Genomic DNA, 21,373 nt, shown 5'->3' on the forward strand with positions numbered 1-21,373 from the left:
GCGTTGCACTGTACGCTTGGAATAGTGCAGATAAAGTAATGTGTATTTGCTGCCATCAGCCTTTGTGTTTCTCTCCTAAGGTTCAATACTGCAATAGTAGTGCTATAACAAAAGGACCTGTTTCACTGGTGTAGAAGGGGCTCTTCTGGTAGTGAAGTAAGATTTAGCTTAACCATATTCATTAAATAGAAAAATATTAGGTAGACTTCACAAAAGCATGACACTGATATGGAAAAAAAAAAAAAAAATCTAGTTTACGTTCTCTTTACATATGTTCTGTATTTTGAGGCCACTGATAATACACTTGGATTCCTAATTTCATACACCCATTTTGAAAAGCAAAATGTGATACTCCATAATAGTATTCAGAGAAGTTTCAGCATAATAGACAGAAGTCAACAGAAGCCATATGGAACATGAGTAGGATTGTCTTGCTTTGTTGCCCATTATCGTCTTGGTCTAGTTCCATATGGTAGTTGAGCTCTGTTTACACGACTTTGATGTGTAGGCATCTATGTTATTTGAGTTGTTAACCAATTAATAAAAATGTACTGCCATATGTGCCGATTCTACAGTTCGCTGGTTTATTTGCATTGGAAACTGATTTGGGAAGAAATAATTCTGTTCTCATTTCTGTTCTGATGACAATAACGTCCTCTTATACAACGACCGTAGTCACAGTCACACTTCTAACTTGTGCTTATTGAGAGGGAGCTCTTGACACAAATTTTTTAAAATCTTTGGTAGAAATGCAGCTCTAAGCAGCTCATGGCATGAAACAAGCCAATTCTTCTTGTCCATAACTTGGGAACAAATTCTGATGAATGAATGTGTGTCAGAAATCCAAGTTTAAGTCACAGAATAATAGAATCATTTAGGTTGGAAAAGACCTTTAAGATCATAGAGTCCAACTGTAAACCTGATACTGGCAAGTCCACCACTAAACCACTTCCTTAAACACCACATCTACATGTCTTTTAAATACCTTCAGGGATGGTGAGTCCACCACCTCCCTGGGCAGCCTGTTCCAATGCCTGACAACCCTTTCTGTGTACAATTTTTTCCTAATATCCAATCTAAACCCCACCTGGTGCAACTTGAGGCCATTTCCTCTTGTCCTATCACTTGTTACTTGGGAGAAGAGACCAACACCCTCCATGCTACAACCTCCTTTCAGGGAGTTGTAGGAAGTGATAAGGTTTCCCTTAAGCCTCCTTTTCTCCAGGCTGAACAGTTCCAGTTCCCTCAGCTGCCCCTTACCAGCTTTGTTGCCCTTCTCTGAACTCTCTCCAGCACCTCAATGTCTTTCTTGTAGTGAGGCGCCCAAAACTGAACACAGTATTTGAGGTGGGGTCTCACTAGTGCCAAGTACAGGGGGACGATCACTTCCCTAGTCCATCTGGCCACGCTATTTTTGACATAAGCCAGGACTCTATTGGCCATTTGGCTACTTGGGCACACCTGCTGGCTCATGGCCCAGATCCTTTTCATTCAGGCAGCTTTCTAGCCACTCTTCCCTGAGCATGTAGCATTGCATGGGTTTGCTGAAACCCAAGTGCAGCACCCAGCACTTGGCCGTGTTGAACCACATACAATTGGCCTCAGCCCAACGATCCGGCCAGTCCAGATCCCTCTGCATGACCTTCCTACCCTCAAGCAGATCAACACTCCCACCCAACTTGCTGTTGTCTGCAAAGTCACTGAGGGTGCACTCAGTCCCCTCATCCAGATCATTGATAAAGAGATTAAGCAGAACTGGTCCCATTAGTGAGGTCTGGGGAACATCACTTGTGACCAGCCGCCAACTGGATTTGGCTCTGTTCACCACAACTATTTGGGCCTGGGAATCCAGCCAGTTCTTTATCCATTGCAGAGTACACCCACCCAGGCCATGGGCTGCCAGCTTCTGCAGGAGAATGCTGTGGGATACAGTGTCATCATTTTACGTGTAATTCAGTTAGGTGCTAAAGATGAGTTAGAAAGAAACTCGTTAACAGGTTCCTGGACAAGGACAAAACCAAAAAAAATAACTTGGTTTTGAGATTATTCACCAGTTCTTACAAAACTTAGAAAGGGATTTAAAGTTCACACTTTGGTTGAAGACCACATCCCTCATGGATTCCATTAAAATCTTTGTGAGGGACAGATTTCATCACATCTTCCTACTGGGAAGTTTATGACTATTTTGACACATCTGGTGTGCATTGAGGGACAGGGCCTTGGCTGGGTGGACCGCTGCTTGGGGCCGATGTGCTTCTTTCTGAAGTCTGTGGTTGCAGAAGGTATTTCTCAGAAAAATCCATATCTGTAATCTTTCTTCATTGATCCTTACTTATCTCTGCCCTCCAGGAATTACCAGCCAGGTTCACTTTGCCTTTTGTTTACATTATCTACTAAAGCAACAACTGTATTTGTACAGCAGTGCTTCAGTAGTACTCCTGGGTCATACAACACACTCTTGTGGTTATTCTGTTCCTCATAATAAGCTTGTTTGGAATGAGTATATGGATGATTTGCCAAAGTAAATTGTTTTGCTGCTAAATTCAGTGACACTAACCCAGCAAAGGAGGATTTGGCCCATATTAGCGTTTATTTCCTTTAAAAGAGAATGACTTTGAAAAGAGCCTGTGGATTTGCGGGACTGTTATTACCATAGCTCACTAATGATGATTGCTGTGGAATTTCCTGTTTGAGGAAATCCAACTGTGAGTTCATAAACATGTGTGAAAGCAAACGGAGAGGAAAAACAAAATTCAAGCAACGCTTCATTCCGTTAAATCTTGCTTTCAATTCACAGCTTTCCTTCAGCATTCAATTCTATTTTGTAGCAATGAAAGGCTCTGACAAGTTGCATGAATGGGGAAAGAATTAAAGAAACAAAACCAGAAAACAATCAGTTATTTTTTACTGACATACATTATTTTATGCTCTAAGTTGTATGACAGGAATTTCTTCTCACCTTTTAAATTATATTTTTGCTTTATTATCCATACAGTAGTACCGCACTACCATTTTAGAAATTACAAACACATTGAAAGAATACTGGAGTCTCCACTGAATCTATGTATTTATGTTGCATTCCTTGTGGTAACTGATACATTATACATCATAAATAACTCTAATACTAAAGGACACAGTGCCCATATTAAGTCATTTTGCATTAGAGGGCCCTCATTTGCAACTTTCTCTAAAGCAAATTTTAACAATAGTGAATTATGTTCCTTAAGTTAACCTGTATATAAATTACAGGTTTAGAGATGACAAATAGCATACATTTGGTTCTTGTTCATATGAAATGAAAGGCTAGAATATACGCACACAATAGAGTCAAATTGCATACAGTCTATTATATCGTACTCTCTTTTTTTTTTTTAAAAAAAAAAAAAGGTTGCATGATTTATTGAGCTTAACCTGGTGAGATGTCACTGTTTCCTCCAGTTTGCATATGGTCAGCTGGCCTCTTCGCTGAGTCTTATTTTAGACACCCACCATGCAAACCTATTGCACCCTGAGAGAAAAGAGAGGTGCTTTTTACCAAGTAAAAATCTGCAGCCTGATGTCACTCCACTATTTTATCAGTAAACCTTGCTTTCTGTGACCTAAGTCACTCAGCTACACTTAGCTTTAGACCCTACCTACAGAATATTGATCATCTACCAGCACAGTTAAAATAACACAAGTGACATACGTCTTGCACAGGTCTTCTGCCAACAGGAGCTGATGAGCAGCTGAATTAGCACCAAAGTCTTCCAGCAACGATCCTACAGTCCTTACGGTCATCGCTGCTCTGATTTAAATTTTGCTACTCTCAGTGACTGGCAGCTCTTGTCTTCAAAATTTCTAGATAGCCTCTTTCTACAAATACAGGTCACTGCTGTTGGTTGCGGTCCATGTAAAGATGTCACTAAATAACCCGTTTATTCAGACATGCAAAAGGACATATTAGGTACAAAAGGGGAGAGTTTCATGCTGGGTGAACGCTATGGAAGTACGGCGGTCCAGACAAAAATCTGGAGTTGCCTGCCCTCCTTCCCATTTTTGCTACTGCTCTGGGGAATTATATGCCTCTCTCAGAAAGGACTTCACCATGGTCTTCACTGTCTGGAAGAAAGCAGCCTGGAGTCTTGTATCAATTGTGAGCTAATTAAGAAAGTGGAAAAAGATCACTTTTAAGACCAAACTGACACTAGAGGAAAAGCTCTCTCTGGGCTCTGTAAGACAAACTTAACACTTCATTTACCCATAAGCTTGACTTCTACATTTGAGGTGGCAGTTGGCTGCAATCAGAGAGGGGAAAAATTATTTTGTTTCAAAATCATAAGGTTTATTCTGAATCCATTGACTGGACATGTTCACAATGAGGAAAGTAGAAGCAGTGTTCTTCAACTTTTTGAGTTGCAGACAAAATTTTAATACAATAAAAATACATCTATAGAGAAATGCATTTGAAATGGAAAAGAGGTAAATGCAAAGCAATGCCCAAGCATTCAGGCTGTGTACATAAAATCCCAAAGGCATGACTGTAAATAAATCCAGAAACTAGGCAATCTGAATGCATGGTTTTGTGGAGGAAACCTGTGAAACAGGCTTTGAAGTAAAAAGATAAAAAATTTGGCTTTTTCAGCCTGAGGGGTTAGTCTAAAATCAATCACAGGCATGCTGTGCCTTAATTTCAGGTCAGACCTAGTGGTCACAGCATCCCAGGAAAGACAATGAAAAGCCTACCAAATTTTGTGGGGGCCTTGTACTTGTTGAGAAAACAGACTGATCCAAGCAACTGCAGGCTCTTTCATCTGACCTTATTAGTACACAAAGCTTTAGAAAAAAGGCTGAGGGAAAAACTAATTAAAGATGTGGAGGTATATGAAAAACTAGTTAAAATGCAGCAGGACTTCACCAAAGAAGTAACATACCAGACTAAGCCACTATCTTTGTCTGATAAATCATTTTCTCAAACAATTAAGGTATGGTAGATCAAATCTATCTGGATTTCAATAAAACATTTGAGAGGATGCCATGCAAGAAAATATTAATTAAGATGGAGAGATGCGAATGAATGTAAGAAATGAAAAGTAAGGACAATAGCGTGTGCTGAAAGAGAAACTCTAGATGGAAGGAGGTTACTAATGCAGTTCCACAGGGACTGATCTCAGAACTAATCTTAGTTATATTTTATTAGTGACCTTGGCACAAAAACCATGAGTGTGCTAATGAAATTTGCTGATGACATAAAGCCAAGACCTGCTGTTACAACAGAAAATGATTGGAATGCCCTATGGAAGGAACTGGATGAGTCTGCAGACAGGAGAAAGAAATGACATGCAATTTAATAGTAGGAATACAAACTTGTGCATTTAGCAAAAATTCCTGTTAATTCTAGTAAAATGAGGTGAAGAGGCGGCTTCTCCAGATGGACAGAAGAAAGAAAAGATACTGCATGAACTAATCACTCAGAAGCAGGAGTGCATTCACAGTGAGCTGATTTGTTTGGAAGGGGCAGTGCGAGGGGTGTACCATGCAGCCACAGCAGTAAGGGCAGTCACACTGGGTCAGACCCTGTGTCCCATAACCGCCTTTCTGACAGTAGCCACCAACAGAAACTGTGGGAGGCAAGGCTGGAAGGATTTTCACAGCATAGTGGAAGCACCCAGCTGGTGAGGGGCCTGGAGCACAAGTCTGATGAGGAGCGGCTGAGGGAGCTGGGGCTGTTCAGCCTGGAGAAAAGGAGGCTGAGGGGAGACCTTATCACTGTCTACAACTACCTGAAAGGAGATTGTAGCATGGAGGGTGTTGGTCTCTTCTCCCAATTAGCAAGTGATAAGACAAGAGGAAATGGCCTGAAATTGTGCCAGGGGAGGTTCAGATTGGATATTAGGAAAAAAATCTTCATGGAAAGCATTGTCAGGCTGCCCAGGGAACTGGTGGAGTCATGACCCCTGGAGGTGTTTAAACGGTGTTTAGATGGGGTTCTTGGGGGCACGGTTTAGTGCTAGAGTTAGGGTATGGTTGGACTCAATTACACGAGGGTTTCTTTCAACTGAAATGATTCTATGATTCTAACTTGTGACTAAGTGTGGTAGTTTCCGTGTGCCTCTAATTGTGGGTTTGCCTTTTTTTAAAAAAAAAAAAAAAAAAATTAGCCTTGATTATCTCATCTTACTTCCTGCTCCTCTACTGGCAATGACAATTTCTTAGTATGAGTTTGAAATAGTATGAAGAAAACAGCACGATCCCAGTGAAATTGTGGGACAAAAGATCAACCTGGAGTCTTTTGTCAGGATGATGATGATGGTACTTTGGACCTCTCCTAACTGAATGGGGACACTCAGGTAGACCTTATAGGAGCTACTGATGTCACGTGCTTATAAAAAAGGTGTGTGAGAAGAACAAATGTAGGTCGTAGAGACTGGAAAATGGCACTGGGCAGATATTGCCTGTTTGTTTCCTGGGCAGAGGGGCAATGGCAGCGAACACTTGCAGCACAAAAACCACCAGCACGCATGGTCCTTGCAGCTAATGTCTGACTCCTCTACATTACTTAAATGAATTACAAAGGGTGGGTCTGCCATGGAGTGCTTTGTCACTATGTTCATTGCTCCCTGCTGTAGTCAGGTGGTAAAGCTTGAAAACTTAATAACTGATGGGCAGGAACAACCCCAGGTTGCAGTATAAGTTGGGCAATGACCTGTTGGAGAGCAGTGTAGGGGAAAGGGACCTGTAGGTCCTAGTGGACAACAGGATGACCATGAGCTGTGCCCTTGTGGCCAGGAAAGCCAATGGCATCCTGGGGTGTATTACAAGGAGGGTGGTTAGTAGATCGAGAGAGGTCCTCCTTCCCCTCTACTCTGCCCTGGTGCGACCACACCTGGAATATTGTGTCCAGTTCTGGGCCCCTCAGTTCCAGAAGGACAGGGAACTGCTGGAGAGAGTCCAGCACAGGGCAACAAAAATGATTAAGGGAGTGGAGCATCTCCCTTATGAGGAAAGGCTGAGGGAGCTGGGGCTCTTTAGCTTGGAGGAGACTGAGGGGTGACCTCATTAATGTTTATAAATACATAAAGGGTGAGTGTCATGAGGATGGAGCCAGGCTCTTCTAAGTGACAACCAGTGATAAGACAAGGGGCAATGGGTATAAACTGGAACACAGGAGGTTCCATTTGAGAAGAAACTTCTTCACAGTGAGGGTGACAGAACCCTGGAACAGGCTGCCCAGGGGGCTTGTAGAGTCTCCTTCTCTGGAGACATCCAAAACCCGCCTGGACACATTCCTGGTTAACATCATCTAGGTGTTCCTGCTCCAGAAGGGGGATTGGAGTAGATGATCTTTTGAGATCGCTTCCAATCTCTAATGTTCTGTGATTCATTTCCTCCCCTCCACCCCCAACAATAAAGAGGCAATAAAAAGAGATTAATTGACACATCTTGCTTTTGCATCTGGTTTTGTCTCCCCGCTTCAGTCACCGAGCAGGCCTGCGGTGCTCCGAGCTGCCTCTGTCCCGCTCCTGCGGGAAACGAAACCGAAAGGCTGGGGCCGGGCGCCGCCTCCGACACGAAAGCTGCCTCCCTCCAGCCCCGGTTCACCTGTGCGGACCGAATCCCTAGCACTCCGCCCCACCAGCCCGGGACAGATATCGAGACCCCCGCGGAGCCCCTTCGGGCCCCTCACGCCGCCTCCATTTCGGTCAGCGGGGGCCGTTACCGCCCCGCCCCGAGCCTGAGGTGAGGGCGACAACATCGCGGCCCCACCGCCGCCCGCCTTCCCCCCCTGCTGCCTGCCAGGGCCCGGAGGCGCCCGCCGTTCCTCGTCCCGCTGCCTCGCCCCTCCTCTGGCCGCCCGCAGGTGAGACCAGCCCCAGGGCGGCGCTGCCGCGGCCCGCCCGCCTGGTCTCGGCCGAGAGAAGCACCTGTGGGATCTGCGAGTTCCCACCACCGCCAGGTACGTGAGGCCGGCCCGGCTGCTCGCCCCGAGGAGTGCGGAGGGCCCAGGTTCGTCTGTCCCCGGAGGCGCTCTCCGCCCCGGTTCCTTATCCACGGGGACCGCGGTGGTTTCGCCCGGGGCGGCAGCGGTTTCCTCCCCCTGAGGGAAGGTGAAATCAGCTGGGCTGTCCGGGAAGGGAGGAGAAAAGCTCGCAGCCGGGAGGGGCTTGGGGGGTGGCGGGGCAGCGCGGCCCGGGTCTCCTCGCAGGGACCCCCGAGGCTCTTCCAGAGAACGCCTGGGAGATGTGTACAGGTATATGTGGATATATAGGGCTGTTTAGCCTGGAGAAAAGGAGGCTGATGGGAGACCTTATCTCTTTCTACAACTACCTGAGAGGAGGTTGTAGCATGGAGACTGTTGGTCTCTTTTCCCAAGTACCAAGTGATAGGACAAGAGGAAATGGCCTCAAGTTGCACCAGGGGAGGATCAGATTAGACATTAGGAAAAAATCCTTCCCGGAAAGGGTTGTCAGGCATTGGAACAGGCTGCCCAGGGAAGTGGTGGAGTCACCATCCCCGGAGGTGTTTGAAAGACGTGTAGATGAAGCTCTTAGGGACATGGTTTAGTGTTAGAATTAGGTTAATGGTTGGACTTGATCTTGAGGGTATCTTCCAACCCAGATGATTCTATGATTCTAAGTCAAATCGAGTGCTCTTGTGCTTCTTGTTGTAACAACCTGTTGTGCTGCCCTTCGAGTGAAAGGTGCCCTGTTTAAAGGCAAAGCGACCAGTTGTTTGGTCTGGGATTTCCCTTCCCCCAGCCCCATTTTGCCCATCAGGTAGTGGCTGTGCCAGGCTCACCCCACGGAAGGTGCCTGGGTAGGCAGGCTTTTGGTGTGTGCTTTCCATTGAATGTTTTTATTTTTATTGTTTCTCACGCTAATAAGATTCAAAGGTCATAACAAGACACGGGTTTATACTGTAATAGGTATTATGTGAGGCTCTTGGTTTACACTGGTGCTTACACTTCAGTCTGAAACCTATCTAGTGGTTATTTGCACAAGGATATGACTCAACTGAATAGGCTTCTTTACATTAAGAATATGTGAAATAGTTTGCTGGGCTTGATGGTTGGTAGGTGAATTCATTTTCTTGTGTTCATCCCCACTGACTTTGTGGGAGAACTTCATAGGACAAAAAGTTTCTGCCCGTGAGTCCTGTTGCAGAATTGGAGCTCGCGTCAGTGTAAAACCTCACAAGAAACACTTTTCTGTGTCGAGGGTAAAGATTACAGTAAACATTATGTGATTAAGGTTCAATACTATAAGCCATAAAACATCTATTAAATAACATCTCTCAAATAACATCTCTCTCTATAGATTGATATGTTGTGATATAGGGTTCTCTTTCGTCTTCTTTGTTACCAGTCCTTTGAAAATGAATTTCTTGTCACCCCCCTTATAGTAGGTATAGCTATATTCTTGGTTCATTTTTTCAGCATTCTTTCTGTGTGGGTTGCATCATATTTTTTGGCATGTAGCTAAAAATCTGTATTGGTATGCACGTGCATAAGGAGCTGAATTCATGTTGTATATGAAACTTTTGTTCTGACCTTTCCGAATGTCTGAGCGATGACCTTGTTATTTTGCAGTAAGTTTTCCAGGCAGAAGGTGGCACCAGGTTTAGTTAAGGCCGATTTGACTCCTAGTGGGGCTGTGGTAGGCTGGAAGTACAGACTGGAACCGGTTCCTCTCGTTCTTTGTCATTAGCATTCCTGCAATTCCTCCCATCCAGCCCCCCCCCTTCCAAGAAGTCATCCACCAAAAGGCTGAAACCCTTTAGGGCAGACAAAAGCTTAGCCTCTCATCCCACACTTGCACAGCAGGTAAGCAGCTCCCCTGACGTACAAGGGAAAGGCCCATTCCCCTCTAGGTGCCTTTCCCACAAGGGTAACTGAGTGTACAGCCGGTAGCTTCCTGTCCTCGCTGCTGTATGTTGTATTGATGGCTTTGCTGGGGTTTGGGCATTTTTTTTTCTCTTTAACACAAATGAGCTATTGGCCTATGACTCAGTCTCTGAGCTGAATGATTGCTGAACTTCATTTCATCTGGTCTTTTACTTCTGCAAGTCCAGCCTAGGTGGCTGGATGCAGGAGTGAAGTTCCTCATAGAGCAGTAGTCAGGGCTGCTGAAAGTAGGACCCTTGCTTCTGACACCAAAGCCTCTTCCAAGAAGGAGTGACCCCTGCTTTAGGGTGGTATTTTGGCATGTAAGTGTGATATTTGCCACTGGTGTGTTATAGAGTTTGATAAGCTGCCTAAAACAGGGAGCCGTGTTAGCTTCAAATCTAGCAGTTTGTTGAGAGGTCTCTGAATAGATCTAAGTCAGGCAGTGATGTTTCTGTAACCAAATAATTTATTTTTTGAAGTTGCTTTTACACAAGTAGCTTATTCCATTGTCATCTGACAAAAATATGGAGTAAATGTAGGTGGAACTGATTTTAGGAAGTGAAACAAACCTAAATTCCCTGTGTGGTTTTCTTCATTGTTAGAGCAGGAATTGAAAAAGTAAATAAACATGGAGAGATGTAAACTGTATTTTTAAAGTTCTTCTGGATTGGGTAGATGTTTCATAATAGTACCGCTGAGGAAATCTGTAAACAGTATTTTTTGTACTCCCCATGAAATCTTAAACTTTTTTTTTTTTTCAAGAGTATGAATAGAGCCATGAAGTAATTGTGTGACTAAGCTGAGTATTCTATATCCTACATGGGTATTGGTTTTTATTTGTTTTAACAGGTTTTTTTCAGATAAATTGTTCAAAGTCAAAACAGTCCTTGGTGTAAAGGGTTGGTGTGCAGTATAGCTGTAAGTGTTTATGCCATGCTGACTGGATTGGTTTAATTTTGAAACTCAGGTACAACAGAACATTCATTGTTTAATAGGCATTGTGTTATTGAAACTATAATTTGCATTTTAAAAATTACAAATGTTTCAATTATCTTAGTCTGTTAAGTCTCATTAAAAATAAGGGTTCTCATCCCCTACACCATATAAACCACTGTCCAAGATGTTGCTGTGACTAGGGATGTAGGATGCATCTCTGAGAGGTGGAATAAGGAGTCTAGGCAGGTAGCTGCTCAGGAATGCTTTCAGATTTCTTCCCAGCCTCCACACCATCATAACCCACTGGTTTTAATTGACACCACTTCCTCCCCTTCGTCCCCCTACCTTCTCCCCCTCCCCAAAAAAAAGTATGTGTTGAGGCAAACAACAAAACAAACCTTTAGAATGTGTGAGTAAAAGTACTGATGATGGTAAAGTTTAAATCAGCAATGTCAAAGACTGAAAAGGAATGAAAGTGCAGAGTAATTGTAAAAGCAATGCCAAAGACCTTTATTTTAGCAACACTGCTGGATATTACTGTAATAAGGCACAAATTGTGTTTTAGGTATACAGTGCTCAAGCCTGACAGCTTAAAAACTGATAACTCAGTTGGTGCCTTTTCAAGGAGACGATTATCAAAAAAGCTTTCTTTGCATCAAATGAGAGACTGGCAGTTAGTATTACCAGTGTCCTAAAGAATGGCTTAGTTGAACCATCAAATTTTCCCTAACCCTAACTAAAATAAGCTCTCTTGTTATATAAGGCAATTTAAAAAGAGAACTAAATATAGTAATTGACTTGTAATATGTGGTTTAAGCAAAAAGAATATTTGAAGGAAGAAAAAATAAATATGAAATTATTTCTTCTTTGCTTGTAGTAGAAGTCTTACTTTGTTCACACTTACTGAATCCTTCATCCTTTGTTACTGAATTTAATTGATATTATATTGATGCAATCCATATTCTTTGAGAGGTTTTTTTTCCTCCTCCTGCTCACTCTGTCTTTTGGAAGCATGAGCTTTGATCTATGATGATAGTAATTTTCACGGCATGCGCAGACAGTGGCTGCAGATGGGGAATAAGCAGCATGAGCTGACGAACACATAAGAAATAACAATCCTCTAATCATGCAAATATGGGATATGATGGGTCAAACCATGCATTTGTAAGAAATTTTGAATCCTGTGAGTGCTGACATTTATTACACCTGGGGCTACAGGTGCCTCTGGGAATCAGGGACTGTGCGTCCAATGCCAGGCACTCAGCACTGAGTTCCAGTGTTATTTGGGTTTTTCTGTAGGTGTGTAGCTATATTCAGTTTGCTTTTATTGTCAAGCCTATTCTATATGTCAGGCTAGTCTCCACATTCTTAGTTCTTTGGAGAGCAAAGCATCTATACATACACAAATGGTTTCAGGGAAACCCAACTATATGTAGGTAATTCCTTTAAGCTATTTTTTCATTATTTTAAACTGTTCCAAAAGTAAGGATTATATTTCTGTTTTCACCATTCAGGGAGCATGGCAGGTCTGTCAGTCAGGGGGAGCAAGCTAGGATTGGGTATCCTGAGGGAACTGCTCTGTTTATATTACTTACATGTCTCTTGGCAAACTCATAGGTAGTCTTCAAACCATCTAAGAGAAAAGTTTTGTTTAGTGACTTGCAAAGTTTCTCACTGGAAGTCACTGGCAGAGGCAGAAGTGGATTCCAGATCATCCATGTTAGCTCTGAGACTGTCCCTTATCCACTTTCCTGCGTGCAAGCCTTGCTTCTATGACTGCATCTGCATTACTTAGCGATAAGGAAAGATAATCATCTTTTCATTAGAAACGAATGATGGTTCTTCAGATCACATTATCCCATGCAGAAGTCAAAGAAAGAATTGCATGGAAAGAAAAAAAATACTGTTCTGAGCCTGTATTTAAAAATAAGTCTTTGCACATATGCGTAGAGACCTATAATCACATTGTTGAGGCAAACTCATCTCTGGCACTCCTGAAGGCTTGTGTGCCAAGCTTAGGGAGCGCATTGAAATTCTTGTAACAAGCTCTGTGACCTTCTATCCATATATAAACTTTTAATTGTAAAAAACATGGTGATTCTATTGTAGGATCATATTGACACCAGTGTAGGTCATCATCAAGGCTGAATCTCAAGATTAGCTGTATGGACTTCTGAGTCTTGATGTGACAGAATAGCTGATAGCAATTGTAGTTTGCTATTTCTGAGGCCAAGCAATGTAAGAGGATGTAACAGCTGATGTGATGATAGGAAAAAAATGGTGAGACAGAACAATCTTGAGTTTCATTTCAAGCTACATTAGTGGGTACAGATTTTCTGCTTATTATCCCCAGTTGGGACTCATTCAACTTCTCTCTTATCTTATCTCTTCTCTCTTACCTTGTTCAAATCCCATTTCTTTCACTTAGCCTTTTCAGTAACCCTTCCTCAACTCCCATCTTACTCTCATGCTTCTTTTGAGGTTGGAAAATTTCAGACCACAAAGAAGAACTGAAAATAGGGTCTCAGACTTGGAAGTTTCAGGTGATACCATCTAGACTATGATCCCAGTCCTGACCATAGTAAAGAAAATCCCCAGTAGTGTAACTTCATTGCCTTTCAGCGATGTCTGCCTTAGGGGCTTTTTCTTTGATTTGTTCACTCTAAAAGTCTCTTTTGTACTTCTTTACATTAATATATTCTGGGAGTAATTCTTCTAACTTTAAATTGTTAGCAAGACTGTAGCTGATGTGTGCTGTGCAGGACTTGTATTTCACTAGGTTTTTCTACATTTGCAAGTAAGTCGGCTGAAGACTTCGGGCTTCTTTATGTCTCCCACAACCATCAGGGAATATGCTGCCTTTGGCGTGATGCTACAGGATCATGGTGATAAAGCTGAACATCTGAGCTTCAAGAAGAACTTTCACCAGGAATTAGTTGTTCTGTGACATACAGTGATGTTCTGTGACATATGGTGACACCATAGTACAATGAAGATAACATAATGAGTTACAATGTATACTGAGTTTCTCTAGATAGGCACTTTAAAATGAAACAAAGTATTTAGATTAAACTGTAAAGTCCTTTCAGAGTTCTGAGGCATTTGCATGCCCTCATGGTAGTCCTCGATGCGCATTTTGCTGGCCATCGCAGGCTCGTGCTGATGAGCATGGGGAACCTGTGCCAGGTGCAAAAAGGGATGCAGAAAAACCTTACAAGGTTGTTTACAAGGAAATAGGCCTTGGATGAGGGACTAGAGTGCACTGTCAGCAAGTTTGCTGATGACACCAAGCTGGGAGGAGTGGCTGACACGCCAGAAGGCTGTGCTGCCATCCAGCGAGACCTGGACAGGCTGGAGAGTTGGGTGGGGAAAAATTTAATGAAATATAACAAGGGCAAGTGTAGAGTCTTGCATGTGGTCAGGAACAACCCCAGGTTCCAGTATAAGTTGGGCAATGACCTATTAGAGAGCAGCGTAGGGGAAAGGGACCTGGGGGTCCTGGTGGACAGCAGGATGACCATGAGCCAGCACTGTGCCCTTGTGCCCAGGAAAGCCAATGGCATCCTGGGGTGTATTAGAAAGGGATGGTTAGCAGGTGGAGAGAGGTTCTCCTTCCCTTCTACTCTGCCCTGGTGAGACCACATCTGGAATATTGTGTCCAGTTCTGGGCCCCTCAGTTCAAGAAGGACAGGGAACTGCTGGAGAGGGTCCAGCGCAGAGCCAAAAGATGGAGTGGAGCATCTCCCTTCTGAGGAAAGGCTGAGGGAGCTGGGCCTCTTTAGCTTGGAGGAGGCTGAGGGGTGACCTCATTAATGTTTATAGATATATAAAAGGTGAGTGTCAGCAGGATGGAGCCAGGCTCTTCTCAGTGACAACCCGTGATAAGACATGGGGCAATGGGTATAAACTGGAACACAGGAGGTTCCATTTAAATTTGAGAAGAAACTTCTTCATGGTGAGGGTAACAGAACACTGGAACAGGCTGCCCAGGGGCGTTGTGGAGTCTCCTTCTGTGGAGACATCCAAAACCCACCTGGACACAATCCTGGTTAACATCATCTAGGTGTTCCTGCTCCAGAAGGGGGATTGGACTAGATGATCTTTTGAGGTCCACTCCAGTCCCTAACATTGTGTGATTCTCTGTGTGACTTTCCATATCCATCTTTATTATTATCACTCAGTATTTTTATCTACCATATGAGGCAGGAAAAAACCACAGATCATTTTATTTATCATATAAATAATCTTTCGTGTGTTCACTCATACAAAATATGTAAATAAATGGAAACAATTTAAAAAGTCAAGTTCTATGGGATTTTTTTTTTCCCTCTAAATAGCGCTCTCCCTTCTCTTCTGGTAAACATTACTAATGAAAGCATGAAAGCTGTCCCAATCTTAAGAAGCCCTTTGCTTGTAACTCAAGTTTAAGGCTGAAATTCGAAAGTTTGGAGTGTTCCTTACAAAGCTGACTTTAAAAAATCCTGTGCGCTAAGGGCTTATCTCTGTAGCTTCAGAGAATACTGATGTTCCCAGCAGCTCATTTATATTTAGCTTCAGTAAGTGGTAGCATGGAAACCATGGTAAATTTCGTTTTAAATCTCAGTTTGATATAACCACACTCTCTTGCATGGATATAGTGCTTATTGTGATGAAACAGGAATGAAAAGGTCACTTTTCTGAAAAATATTCTTTTGTTTTAGGTTTATGGTGTTTGCACTCAGTGTTTTAGAAGTTGAGAACTGGTAGCTTCAACCTACTTGTTGAATGTTAACTGGGATTCTGTTCATGGTGGGAAGCTGGGGAGTCCCCTACTGAAGCTGGGTCCTGTGGGGGTGACTTGCCACAGAAGATGGATAATGCTTGAACTCCTCAGAAGAGAGTTTTTAATATAAACAATGATCCTATGCTTGGGAGGAAAATACCTGACAACATAGAAGTGGCATCTTATCCCAACTTAGTCAAGGTCAGTGTGAGTTATGGTGGTTTTCTAGGGCATAGAACCCTATTTCGTGTGTGCAAGAATGCTGTTAAATCAGTACATGAGTTTTCATGTTAAACTCTGAGGCCAGAAATAACTAGTGCCTGAAGGCTGAGCATCATCTTCCCTGCTCTGTTATGTCCGCTGTGTCTTGTTTATTTGGCAATATTTTTTTGATTTTTGCCTAATGGTAGGAAAATTCTTTTGCAACAGTGTTCACGTAGCAGAGTGACTTTTGGTTGTGTTTGCAGCTTTGTCTTTGCATCTGGGCTTATTATACATACCGTTTTGCTTGACAGAAGATTAAGCAGACTTGACAAACTCGCAGTTGTAACCTTATCTTTGCAGTCAGAAGTCTACAAGTGAGGATAAAAGATATGTTATTAAGACTTGCAAGAGAAAGTGCTGCAGGAAAAATGGAAAGGAAAAATATTTTGTGTGCTTGATTCAACAGCTGTCTTTGCAAGCAGAGCTTGTATTACTGCGTATTTGTGTTATACAAATGCAAGTGATATTATAGGTCTCTTATGAGTATTGAGTTTAGTTCTGGATATGGTGGTCTCATTGATTGTTTACTGTAACCTAGTGACATCCCATGTATAAATATTTAATGATCTGCTGCAGTTAAAATGGAAAGAAGAATAACAATGAAAGCTAGTAATCTTAAAGTAATTAATTGTAATTAGATTCACATATTGCATTTCATATTTCCTCTGGCAACCTGGTAACTTTTCTCATCCCTTATTTTTATATCACTTCAAAAAAGGCTTCTCTTCCTTCTGCAAAAGACCTATGAAAGGAAACTGGCCATTTACTGAAAAACCTGTGAGGATATCCAAGTATAGAATGGTATTAACTAGGAACCGTTAAAAGTACCAACTAAAAGGAATAAATTGTAAACCAAGGAAGAATCTTATCCTTAATTTCTTGTAGTTATCTTTGCTCTTAATTGTACTAACAGAAGGCAAAAGTTTTTTGACAGAAATGCCATTTTAATTGTAGGACGCCTTTGAATGATTAAAATAGCCTCTTGTTCCAGCCATAAACCTAGTAGGGCCCAATTATTATAAATAGCATTATTATAAATTCACCTTTCAGTCTCTTTTATTTCCTCTCTCTTCTTTCTTTCTCTCTTTCCCAGCAGACAAGAAGTGTGAATGAATTGGCTCTAGAGCCAAATGATCCTTATCTGCCCTTGCAATAACTTACTTAAAGCATTTTTTTCAGAGGATTTTAAAGTCAGATGACAAGAAAAAATTACATTAATATGTAAGAAGCCTCATGAAAGCCTACAGAAGCCTGACTAAATGTATGAAAAAAGACAGGGGGGAATCATTGCAAGTCCTATACCAAAGGCTGGATGAAAAAGCTGTAGTACTTCACTCTCAAATGACACTTTTCAGCAGATGCTCATAAGGAGCCCCAGTGTGATACGGTTACTGACATGGAATAGTATGCTTCTCCTCTAAGAGTCCTGTCTGTTTCCACCAAGTATCTACCAGATGGACACAGGATGGGGTACAAGAAGGTTTTGGTTGTAGCAGCTGTAGTCAGGGAGAGGAAAACCAAATTTCATTCTAATCCTAGTACTTGTGAAAGTATCTTGAAGCAAAGTATATCTCAGCGTGAACTAAGAGTGGCAAGATCTGATCAGGTGAGGAGTGGCAGAACTGCCTCCCAATTAATCAAGCATGTTATACTTCTTTGGGGCGTTGATTCATGAAAACTGTGAGCACGTAATTCATTTTAGCTGGACTTCTGTTGAGTGTATATGTGAGCTGGTGCTTTATGGTTGTCCAAAATGTTTTCCTCACCCTGGGCCTAATAGGGCTATACACCTATTTACACTGAGGCATGGCAAGTGTTTGTTCTTAATATGTAAATAGAATTGAAGAAAAGGATAAAAACCCATGTTTGGAAGGAGGCAGAATATTTTGTCAAATGCTTTGTTGCATTGGTGGGCTTCTCAGAGTTTATGCTTGAGTGTGTCACTGTTCCTAAAAACTAATCTGGTAAGCAATGTGCAAGGTTGTGGGGTTATTTTGTTTTAGTCTGGGTGTTGTGTCTTTGGTTGTGTGTGGTGTTTTTTGTGCGTGTTTGTGTGGGTTTTTTTTGTTGTTTGTTTTTGTGTATGTATGTGTGTTTGGTTTTTTTATTCCTGTTGTTTTGGGTTTTTTTTTTTGTGTGGTTGAGTGATGTATAATTTTAATTGACCCTCTGAGAGAATGGCCCTTCATCCTGGCCCTGGATTATTTTCAGGTTTTGGCATCTGAGTTGCTTAACAAAAAAACAAACAAACAACAAAAAAAACAAACCAAAACAAAAACAAAAACAAAGAAACAAAAAAACCACAAACCTCATTTAGTGATAGTAATTCCAGTTGTTTCATATGGCATTTATTGATTATGGCCAACAGCTAAGACAAAGACGCCACAAAAATAAATCAGTCTAAAATAAAGTTTTTCTTGCCAATCAAATCAGTAAAGCAAGTGTGTTATGTAGAATTTCTGGTGAGGTAAGCTGGGCATTCACATCTTCGGAACAGGTATAAATGTTCAAGAAAAACTAGGTATTTATTCGAAGGGTTAAATTTTGGATTATGGCAGTTAGAGTAGAAGAGCCTTGTATGACAACCTTATTCTTTCTGATAATTGCATTAACAAATAATTTGTATGTTCTTCTCCTCTGCTATATGGCCTTGCTGTTTTCCACAGCTGACTTATGGGTAGCCTGTCCCCTTGCTTTTTTCTCAAACTCTTCACTCTTATGTTTATATGCTGCTTATTAAATATTTATTAAACGTATCAAAGGGAATATTGTTGGAAGATGCATAATATGATAAGTTGCTGTGTGAACAAGCTTCTCTTTCAGGTCACCTGAATGGCTTGAGTGCCTGAAAACCAATGAGTACTTTTTTTTAACCTTGCTGCATTCTTTGGCTTAATAAAACCATTATGTTGCCCTCTGTGCTTTGCTTAAATTCAGACCTTTGTGTTGCTGCTTTAGTAGTACTTCAGCTTGTAACACCACCAAAGACTACTTCAACATGTAAGTAATATAAAATTTCTGTATGTTTTACATTTTTTTGATGTGCTGACAGAGAAGAGTAATGAATAAACAGTGTGGTCTTGTTAGATGTTAGCGTAGGTTGAAGTAAGTGTGTATACAACAGATGCAGTCATATTTTTAGATTTGTGTAGCAGTTAGCATACGTGTGTTTGAAAGTTCCTAAAGATCTGGATACCAGTGTTGTTAAGTACCTGAAGAGACTTCTAGTAGTGTTTCATGCAGATTAATGGGCTAATATGCATCATTCCTGTGATACGTTACCAGTGTTAGATTCCTTAGGTGGGAAATAGGATTTATTATTTTTCAGATGTTAGAAATTTTGATTCTTTCCTAAGATGAAAATTTATGCCTGTTTGAGGGTGCAGTTAAAGAGAGAAAAGTAATAAACCAGATGCAATGACAGCAAGTAATTTTACATGACAGTGGGGAATTGGCAAGATTTCTTTTGCAGTTGATTTTGTTAAGGTGTGGAAAGGGTCTGGTAGCAGAATGCAGTTAATAATGATAAGTCATCATTTCAGCCACAATGCTACTGCTACCGCTTCACTTCTTGTTCAACATTCTTTTACCTGAGAACTGCTCTGTAACATGCATGAGTATAGACAAATACATTTGGATAAGGTGATGAAGTCTTCAGGGTAGAAGGCTTTATAATGGACAGTGGTTCCAAAATCATTATTACCAAATATACGTGCAAGCAGATCACACAGCAATAAAAAATAATGCAGTGATTCACAGTCACATTTCTGTCAATTTAGTCAAAGTACATCGAGGCACCAAAAAAGCATAAATCCTGGTTTATGTCAGTTTCAGGAGGTCATGAGATACTTAATACCACATAAATCTTTCTGATAAAAAAGTTAACCTGCCAAAATTGTTTGAACAGATTTGAATTTGTGGAGATTATATATGTTGTGTCATTTCTTTCTTTCATGTGACCTCAGTTTTTCTGAGTTTTTCTGACAGGAACTTGAAAGTCTCACTTAATGTATCACTGAACCATGACACAAAACACTTCTCATGCAGATATTAGCTAGTCTTTTTGGAGCTAGTGTTCCATATGCCCTATCAGGTAAGAGAATCACACTTCTAAAAGACATGGGCATAGCGAACATAGGACAGGAAGCTTTTTAGCCATATTTCAAACTTTAACTTTAGGGTTGGGTGTGGGATTTGGTTTTTTTGGCCTTCACAATTTAGTATGGAAAGGTCTGCCTTTTCCTCCCTTTTCCTCTTCTATTTATATTTCTTCTTCTAGTTCCCATTACTCCATAGTCTTGGTTGGCAAATTTATTATTTTAGTCTGCTGTTTTGCACATACGAGAATTCTTTTTGCTCCTTTACAAATATTACCTATCACAAAATTTGCTTATAAAAGCCAGCAAAAATAAAATGTGTTGCTGGTGAGTTTTAGTTTTGGTAGGAAGATAAACAAGAAACATTGTGACATGGTCTTTACAATTGTGAAGAAAACAGCTGAAGCTCTTGAAATGTACAGTAGTTTTCCCAATTTTTGTTCACTTGTAACTCAAAAGCATCTATAGAGATCTAAGCGTAGGATGTGATTTTAGAAATTAAAGATTCCGAGGATGTGATGTGCTTATGTGAACAGAGGGGAAATTTGAGGTGGACTGAATATGTAAGTTGGGTTTAGGGTTAGATTAGAAGAAGCTGTTGTTGCTGCTTGATTATATTGACAGTATTGAACATGTGAACCATTCTGGGCCTTGCTGCACCTCTCGGCACAAGGAGATCAATGACTGAGTTCTCGTCTGAAGCACCTACCAGGCAGCCTTGTCAGCTCCGTGGACGTGGTGCGTTGATCTCTGGTAGTAAAATGCTCCCAGGCCTCACAGTACTAAATTTCCTGCCTTGCACAGTAAGTTATGATAACTTATGAATTGTCTGGGTGGAAGTTTAACCTTAGTACTTGTGAATTAATGGAGAAATAATTGTTTTGGGCAAATCAACAACTAACTGGGTCTTCAATGCAATGATTAAGAAACAATCCAGTGCAAATGGAGAAACAGTGGAATGCTAGGTGCTGTTATCATCATTTAACTCAATTTTGAATTGAGATTTATATCTAAACATGGGCTATATGTTCACCATATAAGATGGCTTTTGAAACTCACCTCCTGTACTTCACAGTATTATTTCATTTTCATGCAGATCAGAGGTGGGAGGTGTGATGTTAAGTGTGGGTATTGCTACATCTTGACAAGAACTGGAGACATTGGCCTGTGTTGCATAAATATAAAAAGAATATTAATTTATTTTAAAAGCCCTAATTTATTCCAGCCAGCGGAATCCCCAGTGAATAATTATACAATTAAACCCCCTTTTTTATCTTAATACATGAACCCTTTGTCCAGTAACTTGTCAGATTAATTTAATTAAAAACAACAGTCTTAAAAATATACTTGTCTTCCATTGAAAGTGTGTAATCCCTTGGGATAGAAGCGCTAGTTAAACATGAGTTCAGCCCAACATAATTCTGCCACATTAGTGTGTGTTACAGTATA

The 21,373-nt window shown here is 41.3% G+C and overlaps 1 protein-coding gene across 4 annotated transcripts in view; it reads left to right on the forward strand.

The window, feature by feature from the left end:
* The first annotated feature begins 7,730 nt into the window (after positions 1-7,730).
* ARHGAP8 (Rho GTPase activating protein 8) overlaps positions 7,731-21,373 on the forward strand; it is an 86,720-nt gene continuing 73,077 nt past the window's right edge. For 2 of the 4 annotated variants that reach the window (XM_005509531.3, XM_065032947.1), the window contains exon 1: positions 7,731-7,936. The gene's annotated coding sequence lies outside the window, so the exon portion shown is untranslated. Of the gene's footprint in view, positions 7,937-8,188; positions 8,231-9,738; positions 9,803-21,373 lie in introns of those variants that run through there. The other 2 variants (XM_021297328.2, XM_065032932.1) reach the window with 2 other exon arrangements.

The sequence above is a fragment of the Columba livia genome, chromosome 1, assembly GCF_036013475.1.
Source record: "Columba livia isolate bColLiv1 breed racing homer chromosome 1, bColLiv1.pat.W.v2, whole genome shotgun sequence".
In the NCBI taxonomy this organism is placed as follows: Eukaryota; Metazoa; Chordata; class Aves; order Columbiformes; family Columbidae; genus Columba; species Columba livia.